Consider the following 9982-nt stretch of genomic DNA (forward strand, 5'->3'; position numbering starts at 1 on the left):
ACTGGTAGAGCAAATTATAAATTCAATTATAATTTTGAGTAGCGTTTATTTGATAAAGTGATGGAAAATATGCGGTTTCGTTTTCAGATGCAGTATTTCTATAAAAAAAATTACGTAACTTGAATTCTATTATTCGTAAAAAAATGAAGCAAACACAAATGTGGAGATCCAAATAAATAGGCTGTAGAACAAAACAATAAAAAAAAAACCCAAAACCAAAAAATGAAGCAAACACAGATGTGGAGATCCAAATAAATAGGCTGTAAAATAAAACAATGAAAAAACCCAATCTGCCTTTTCAATGCAGTAAGATTCCTTCAACCCTCGATTAGGCTTTAACGCTTATCCAACAGCATAGCTGCGGGAGAAATCAGCACCACGATTGCGTATGATGACTTACCTACGAATAAAATAGATTCGCCCATCCAATCATAACCGTGATGTGATAGCAGCTAGTGAGGAGATGCAGCTGTACTAGAATTGAAACTTCTGAAGGCGATTACGAACCAATTAACGGTATCTAATTACAGAACTAATATTATGATGCCATATTGTTTGTTTCTAATTATCAGAAATATCCTAACTATGATACAATGGATCGTTTTGTACTCGCTTGCAGAAACTCCGAAGTTGTGTGGTTTTCTGAATCGGAATTGCAAAATGGCGAATGAAGAAACATAAGCTGATGTTATGATTCCATTGTTATTGGATTCGCTGTTCGTCCAGCTGGTACAGACATAACCGGACGTCATCAGTATGTCCTAACTGGCCAATCTTTGCTAAATAATTCCAATGACTCTATTGGGGTAAGAGGTCAAAAATGCGAGTAATCCTTATTGGACTGTCCGATGAAATTATTTTCGGATTTATAAAGTGTTCACATAACATTTGAGACCAATGTATATATTGTCCATATGTAGTACCGTTGGCAGTAGAGATTCCGAATTTGTTTTTTGAAAAAAATAAGCTGATGTTATGATTCCATTGTTAATTCTTTCTGAAACGTTTATAGTTATCAGAAATATCCGACTGTTGGCAGTAGAGATTCCGGATTTGGTTTTTGAAAAAAATAAGCTGATGTTATGATTCCATTGTTAATTCTTTCTGAAACGTTTATAGTTATCAGAAATATCCGACTGTTGGCAGTAGAGATTCCGGATTTGGTTTTTGAAAAAAAGAAGCTGATGTTATGATTCCATTGTTAATTCTTTCTGAAACGTTTATAGTTATCAGAAATATCCGACAATTGTCAGTAGAGATTCAGGATTTGTTTTTTGAAAAAAATAAGCTGATGTTATGATTCCATTGTTAATTCTTTCTGAAACGTTTATAGTTATCAGAAATATCCGGCAATTGTCAGTCGAGATTTCGGATTTGTTTTTTGAAAAAAATAAGCTGATGTTATGATTCCATTGTTAATTCTTTCTTAAACGTTTATAGTTATCAGAAATATCCGGCAATTGTCAGTCGAGATGTCGGATTTGTTTTTTGAAAAAAATATGCTGATGTTATGATTCCATTGTTAATTCTTTCTGAAACGTTTATAGTTATCAGAAATATCCGGCAATTGTCAGTCGAGATGTCGGATTTGTTTTTTGAAAAAAATAAGCTGATGTTATGATTCCATTGTTAATTATTTCTGAAATGCTTATAGTTATCAGAAATATCCGACAATTGTCATTTGAGATTCCGGATTTGTTTTTTGAAGGGAAAAAAAAATAAGCTGATATTATGATTCCATTGTTAATTATTTCTGAAACATTTATAGTTATCAGAAATATCTTGACCGTTGGCAGTAGAGATTCCGAATTTGTTTTTTGAAGGAAAAAAAAATAAATAAGCTGATGTTATGATTCCATTGTTAATTATTTCTGAAACTAATAGTTATCAGAAATATCCTGATCACTGACTATAAGTGACTGCAAAAACTTCGAAGTTGTTTTCTGAATGTAAAAAGGTGAAGTATTCATTTTTTCCCTTTAAAGCTTCTTAATCAGTAGTTGATGAATCTAATATAAATTCTAGTTGCATGTTTTAGAATTTTATTTTATTTATTTATTGCATGTGTGAACTTAAGAAAACATTAGTTTAAATGCTTGTTAATTTTTTCATGTTTTATTTTATTTTTGTAATATCTATCTTTGGTTACCATCTGGTTCAAGCATTTTCTGAGATATAAAATTTGAAATCTTTTTAAAATAGTCATTATTGATTTATTTTGTTAATAATTTAAAATTGTAGCTGTCTGTTGACATAATTTTCAGTAGAAATTTCTGAATTTAAGGAACTATAGTTTTTGAGGAAAATGATAAAATTGAAGATTTTAACTAATAGTCACTTTAAAATAAATAAAATGTTTAGGGGAATGCGAGTTTTCAGATGGAAGAATTTATTTCAAATTAAAAAAATGAAACTCATTTTTTTAAAATAAGAATAAGAAAATAAATCTTTTGAATTGCATCTATTCAAATAACCAAGTTTTCAGTAAGTAAATTAAATATTATGTTGACAAATATGGAAATGAATGTATTTATCCACTACTACTTTTCAAATATTGTTTTAGAATTCTTATTTTATTGAAAACATTTGAAATATGGAAAAAAAAAATACTGCAATACTCCTTATAACTTGAACCAATTCTAAAGAGATTTTAAAGGATAATCTTATGCAAACAAAAAGTGTTTATACATTTATAAAAGAAAGCCTTTAACTGCGGAACAAATATATTTAAATGTTTCTTTTATTTGATGTTTCACTATCTGTTTCAATTTGTAATATTCTTATTGAGTTTGTTGAAAGATTACCTTGGCATATTATTTGATACAATATTAACGGTTTTGTATAAGATCTCACTAAAAGTTTTTGTTCCATTATGATTAATAGCAATGGAGACATTTTTCTCTGCATTTTAAAATGTATACCTCTGAAGTATTAGTGCACTAAGCATCTTTTTGATCCTTGAAATACTTTGTATAATTCAGATAAAAAAAGTAGATTTAGAAATAAATAAAATGACAACATTGTTGAATTTGTAACAAAGGTAGTAAATTTACCTGTGTAAATTTAAGGATGTGAAGGAAATAAATATTTTGTTATGTCTGGAATTAGTTATTATGACTTGCACCAAGTCGTGTTATGTTGTAGTTATAACTTTTTTTAAATTTAAAGCCTTATTTTTATGATAAAAATGGAATAGGTTAAATTAAAATCAAAGTGTGAATGAAGAGCTAAACTTTTGTAGGTAATTGCTTATTGAATCATAATTATTATATATATAATATGTATGTATATATATTCTTCTCGACGAATAGGTATTGGTGTTTCTGAGTGATTTTTTTTATTATACAAATTATTTCTATGATGATCTTTAATTAAACCCTTTCTAAAAATAATTTGACTTGAAAATTTCAACATTAAATATCTTTAACCTTTAGCTTATGGACGGTACAACTGTTATACCAGATATTTTTACCTTTCCTTCTGGTGTGGTACAACTGCTGTATCTGCAATGAGTTTAAATTTTGTTCTCTCACTTGAACTTTCCAGCTGAACCCTAATTGCCTCCTAAAGTCCCTTCCCCTTTGTGTCGCACCCCATAGTGTCAGGAGATTTCATCCAGCAGTTGTTATAATCATTGTTGGTACTAGTAAGTCTTGTGAACCCTGCTTTGGCAGCATTTTTTTTTAAAGTAACATTCCTAAGAGATATAGAATGAGTTTGCATAATTTCATTTGTGAGTAGTGCTTGATTGAAAACTTTTGTCTTTTCACCTGTTTCTTAATTTTTTTAACTTTATAATAATATATGTTTATAGTTGGGTTCATCCAGGAATAGGGTTCAAATATTTAGGGATAGATATTTAGACCAACTATTCATCTAAAAATTTGAACCATGAATTAAATTGAAAGAATTTATTAAACATTTGAACAAGAAGAAATACTTGAAGTTTCATTTCTGATGGAATGGTATTATGAAGATAATCGACACCTTAGACAAATTGTTACTTCTTCGCTCCCATTCGTCACAAATAATACAGAAACTCTAAATGGAACCTCGTTTTTATTCTCATTCTGTTATTGCATTTTACAGTGAAAAGTGACAATACACTTTGTTTTGTCTTCATGCTTACCTCCCCCCTTACTGGAGCCTTGGACCTATATACTTTCCTATCACTAATGTATTTGTCTAACACAGTATTAAATAATCCACGACTTACAATTTTTTCAGCTATAAATTTTAATACTTGAACTGGATATATTCCTGCTAAAAATGTGTTTTGATTTTGAAGTATGCTGTCCGTTTTACCGTTAATTTTCATAATTTATGAAAGCGATTGATTTAATAATTTATACTTAATTATTCATTAAAAGTTATAATTCTAATTTTAAAATGTTGAAGCAGGTTGTTAAAATATATCAAAAATAATAATTACTGGTTTTTCTATATCAGAAGAGAAATATTAAAAAGAATAATTAATATCTTCATTTCAATCCACTGAGAAGTTACTAGGCAATTTAAATTATTCCAGAAATATTTATATTGAAATAAAGTGAAGTAATTGCATCAAAAAGTTAAGAATTCTAGATTTAATTTTAAGCATTTCTGAAAGATAATCTAAATCGGCTGCTAGTAAAAATACTTGTATTTAATAACGATTGCTGATCATTTAGAATGCCAGATATATTGTTTTAAATTTTTTGCTAACTACTTTTCAGCATAATATCGCAATGTAATCTTATGTATCGAATTTTAAATAAGCCATATCTAATCTTAATTCTTAAAAATTAATTGTCTTACCTACGTATTAGTAAATTTTTCTGCATAAAAATAATGTTTTGTTATAATTCAGTTACTGATTGTCTGCAAAATTGAGCATATTTTTCAAAAATACTACACTGCAATGAGTAATTGAAATTCTCAGGAAAAAAAAAAATGCTATAAATTGTAAGAATTGACAATAGAATAGGAAAACTTTACTATAATTATATTAAAAACCGCTCAAATATTTTAGGAATAAAAATTATATTTGATTTCTGTGAGCGCAATATATTAATACTAAAACATTCAAACATATTTTAATCTACAAAACAGCAGATGATTGTTATCTGTGTTATGCACAAAGAAATGGGAATATTTTTAAAAAGGAATATAAACAATTAGGATCTTTATGCGTGATATATAAATTGTCATGTTTTATCAAAATTGATGAGTTAGAAAAATAACAAAATAAAATTCACAATGTGTTCAAGCTTTATAAGAATTAAATTTAAATTACAAATATGATTGAAAAATTTACAATATTTTGTTTAATGTGCTAAATAACAATACAGCAGTTATCCTACTTACAATTTGTTTAATATCATAATATTTAATTCAATAATTCCTCCTACAGAATTAGTAAACTAATGTTTCTGAAGAAGAAAAAAACTGCGATAAAAAGTTTTTCCCAGGGTTCACACGTGGTAAAACCGCAAAAAAGCAACCTGGTTACGACGGAGAAGGCAGATGACCAGTTATCACTACGGGTTGTCGAAATCGGAAAGGTTATTTCCAACAATCGCCTTTAAAAGAAGGGGAAAGCATCTTCAAGCTTTTCTCACTGAATGTCCGTATTCTAAGTAACTTTTCTGATTTTGGGTTCCTGAAGCTTAAAGGTTAAAATAGAGTTTGTAGTAAAATTAATACATTATTTCAGAAAGGATTATCATTAAATGTGAATGTACCCAAAAATATTTTCATGAAACATGAATTTAAGTATTTTCTCTACAAAATATATAAGGGGGAAAAAAGAATTAATATTGATGTATTTTATTCTGGAGGAAATGAGAAAATTTACATTGAGTCCAAAAATAAGTCAGATTTAGCAAAAATTAATTATACAAAAATGAAGACTGACATTTTCATTTTTTAAATATCTAATTTCACAAATTGCTTCTGTTTAGATACTGCTGTGCTATAGATATTTAGCATGTTAAGCATTAATCCCCCCACCCCTTTTTTTCTTCTTCTGTGAAATAATGAAGTTTATAAGGAAAGCTTAATTTAAAAAAATCTCCTGTAGATATTTAAAGTGAAAAAAATGTTGGGTCAGCAAAGAATTTTTTTTTTTAATGAAGAAAATATTTTGATAAAAAAAAGGGGGGGGGGGATAAAGAGTCATGTCTTTGCTTCTGGTGATATTTTGCTTGCCTTTATTGGTTTAATGTGCTTCATTGATTGATTGATGGAAATGTGATTTTCGGCAACAAAGACCGTTATCCCCTGATGCCAAAAGAGTGCATTCAATAAATATTGACAAACTTCAGAGATTGGAGAAGGATCTGAAGACGCTGCTTATTAAAAACAGCTTTTAGAATAAATGCTTTAAATGAAGACCAGTATTAAGTTTTACAAAAAGATTTGACCTACAAGTTGTGTATTTGGAACAAAACGAGATGATATGTTCAATGTTTTTTGCAAGATTACAATTTTGGCAGTGAGGATAATTTCATAGATTAAATCTATTCAAAGAGCTGGATTCATAATCATCTGAGTTAAAAGACATACAGTAATGATATCTTGTCTTCTATTTTTGAGCCATAGAGTAAGGGAAAACCAGATGAGAACATTGCCAATAGACTCTTGATATTTGCTATTATGGAAAATGTGACTTGTTTTCTGTTAATTAGAAATTAAATCTTCTGAAGCAATCCAGTTCAGCAATGAGTGTGACTCTGTGACTGTTTATGTGAGAATGTCCTGGAAACCATACCAAGCATATTTTCTGATTCAATTTTCCCATGCTTGAATTTTGCCAACTAATCTGTGAATGATTTTTGTAGATATGATTGTCAGGCATTTTAAAGCTTGAAGGATCAAATAGCTGTCTGTCAACAAAAGCAGATTGTTTCCCATTGCTGAAAGTTCATTCAGAACTTGACAATGTGCCAAGGCTTCTGCCGTAAATATGGAATTGATGGTGTGAATTGTATAGACGAAGGATTGCTGCCTAGTGATACCTGCAATAGAAGTGAAAGATTGAGGTTTGGATGTGTCTGTAGCGATAATATAATATTCTTGAAATTGTTTGCATGCAGTTTCTTCAAAGAAATCCAATCTATAACTAGGTAGAGCTCAGAGAAATATCTAATTGTTCATATAACTAGGTAGTTTTTTATTTTGAAAACTCTAATCTGAAAGATGAATTTCACAAAAATTGCTTTCATTAGAACAATATTTGTGGTCCATCTAGGCAGTACGAGTGCTATTCTAAGAGCTATGGTTTGTATCGAATTGAAGTTTTTGTATTGGTATATGCTGTAAAAATATAGACTTGAAATGGTTTTGGCTATGTTTAAGAGGTCCATTGTTCTGGAGTCATAAAATGTGCATCATATTGTGTCTAATCCCATTCTTTCCCTTTTAATGTTTGATTAAACTGCACATTTTCCCATTTATGATCATAAAGACACAGTTTTGAATTAAGTGTAAGATAAAGTTGATTTGTTTATTGTTATATAGTTAATTTCACACAATTAATCCAGGCAAAGTTAATTTTCAAAGATCAGTTCTGCTATGTATATGTAACATCATATGCAAGATTATTGGCTACTACACTATTTATTATGACATTTTTTTATCAATGCATAAGTTATTTATTGGTAAAATCTGAAAATATAAGACTAGATTTATAAGATTGTCCTCTCGTATATCTCACTCACAAATTTTTCCTCCTAATTTGTCACTTCAAAATGTTGAAATTCAGTTTTTTAGCATTCCTGTCATTTAATTGCACTGTTTTCTGTGGATTTCGTTTGAGCTCTATATGCTTTAGAATTTGGAAATGTATCAATGTGTGACTAGATTTGCAAGATATCAAAAACGAATCTGAGCATTGTTAGTAAATATAATATAGTGACAGATCTTAATTAATTCATTAGAAAATTTTATAAATTGTTTATATGAATTTTCAATGCATTTATCATGTAATGAAGTCTTTCCCTTTTTATTTACAGGCATTGCAGAGAAAGGAAGAAGGAATACGTCATATGTTTGTCGAGCGAGTGAAGGAGGAAGAAGCTGAATTGATAGATGCTTTGAGAGAAGTAATTGTTTATTTCATGTTTGAATTTTTGAAAACATTCAAATTAAATTCTATGCAATTTTTGCAAAAAGAATTTAATCATTAATAAAATTAAGAAATGGCAGCCTATTTTCCGTGCGATTCATATTTTCTCAAAGTATTTGCACAATTGCTATCTGGTTAAAAAATAGCATTAAAAATAATTTTGGGTAAAAAAGGAAGCAAGGCTTGTCAATTAATATATAAAAATAGAGAAAGTAAAAGTATTTTGATGACTTTTGAACTCTTCCAATTGACTCTCTAAAATTCTGTAGGCTGCATTATTTATAGTGGGATTGTTTTTGCCATATTTATAAATCTTTTGCATTGTTGATCTTTATATTATGAGAAGGATGAGAATTGGTATAATTTCACTATAATTAGCTAACTATTTTGCTTCTAATTTCAGTTATAAGTCTATAAGACAGGCATATTTTTAAATTAAAAAAAATAGAGATTACATTGTTTTTGGATAGTGAATTGTTAATATTCTTATCAGTATTACCTAATGTGAGATTTAACTGATGAGTAATGTCTCTAACTCAATAAAAAGAAGTGAGCTGTAGTTTTGTAAACGGTTTATTGTGAAACTCAACAAAGATTTATCAAATTATGATTTGATTAATGCTAATTAAATAATATAAAAGCATTATAAATTGTAATATTAGATCACACCCTTGCTTAAAAGGAGGTAAATGTCTACAATAATAAATATGAGAATTTCGTCTCATGCTTAGTAAAGTAACATCTATCTCTTCGTCCAACTCGTACAAGAACCGTGTCTGAAGAGTCAGGGGTTTCCTCTTTCGCCACTCGGGAAGGGGGGCACTGCAATTGAGCTTAAAAAAGTACCATATAAGAAATGTTTATTTTAACCTCAAAATGCCAAATAATTTAACCGAAATTGTTTTATACTTTAATTGTACCAATTTTGTCAAAAATAAGAATTGTCATATATTAATTATTGTTCCAAAATACGAATTGGAGCTTTTTTAGGTTTGTCTTATTTATTATTCACAGTTGTATAAAAGATTCACATTTATTTGCTGTATATTCATTCTCAAATATTTATTCAAATAGAGCCATATCATTTACTAGAACAAATAACTTGCAAGTCCACCAACAAAACACTAGAATGCAAATGCATGTTTAATGAGTTTGATATATCTTCCAGCTTGAACATTGTTATTGATATTTTAAATGATGGTTTATATCATTGAAGGAATATTCTAGTAGTTTATAGCTTTACGTTATTCTGGTGATATATCCAACTTTGCTGCCATTCCTGATGATTATCAAATGTTCATGTATGGTATTTGGCAATAAGACATAAGCTTATTTTTGAGACGGCATGCATTACAAATATCATAAAAAAATCGTTTTAATTTTGTAATAATTAATATACCATATTCAAAATTTGTGATATTTCTTTTTTATTGTACACTTGTTTAAAAAAATGTTCACTCTTGTTTCATTTTTTAATTATTTTGAAGTATGCATATCATTATTAATTTTTTACTTATAGCATGCATAGTTTGGTGGTTTGAAGAAACAGCATGCAGAAGAGAAGAAAAATTGGAAGAAGACAGAAAGAAATTAGATGAAGACATTATGAATTTTCTTTAAAAACTGGGAATTAAAATTTTTCAATCTAAAAATTGTTGATTTCTTAATACATTGTGAGAATAAAAGATAGTGGCCTCGCTCTAAAAACAAAATAACAGTATTTAGATTGTTAAACTACAAAAATTCATCCTTTTCCTTCTGTATTGATCGATCTAAATTACCCCAAAACTGAGGAAAAAATAACGATTACAAGCTACTTGAACACTAGTGGAATTACTGAAACTGAAAGAAAAAAAAGACACATTTTAGCAGTAT

General features: G+C 28.6%; 1 long non-coding RNA gene across 2 annotated transcripts; it reads left to right on the forward strand.

The window, feature by feature from the left end:
- The first annotated feature begins 437 nt into the window (after positions 1-437).
- Positions 438-9883, forward strand: LOC129958720 (uncharacterized). 2 transcript variants are annotated; one of them, XR_008783291.1, is made up of 4 exons: positions 438-516; positions 620-1957; positions 7995-8084; positions 9627-9883. It is a non-coding gene; the product is annotated as an uncharacterized LOC129958720 (long non-coding RNA). The 2 variants fall into 2 exon arrangements; XR_008783290.1 differs by having other exon boundaries at positions 443-1957; positions 9627-9808.
- Positions 9884-9982: the final 99 nt, after the last annotated feature.

This window comes from Argiope bruennichi, chromosome X1, assembly GCF_947563725.1.
Source record: "Argiope bruennichi chromosome X1, qqArgBrue1.1, whole genome shotgun sequence".
NCBI lineage: Eukaryota > Metazoa > Arthropoda > Arachnida > Araneae > Araneidae > Argiope > Argiope bruennichi.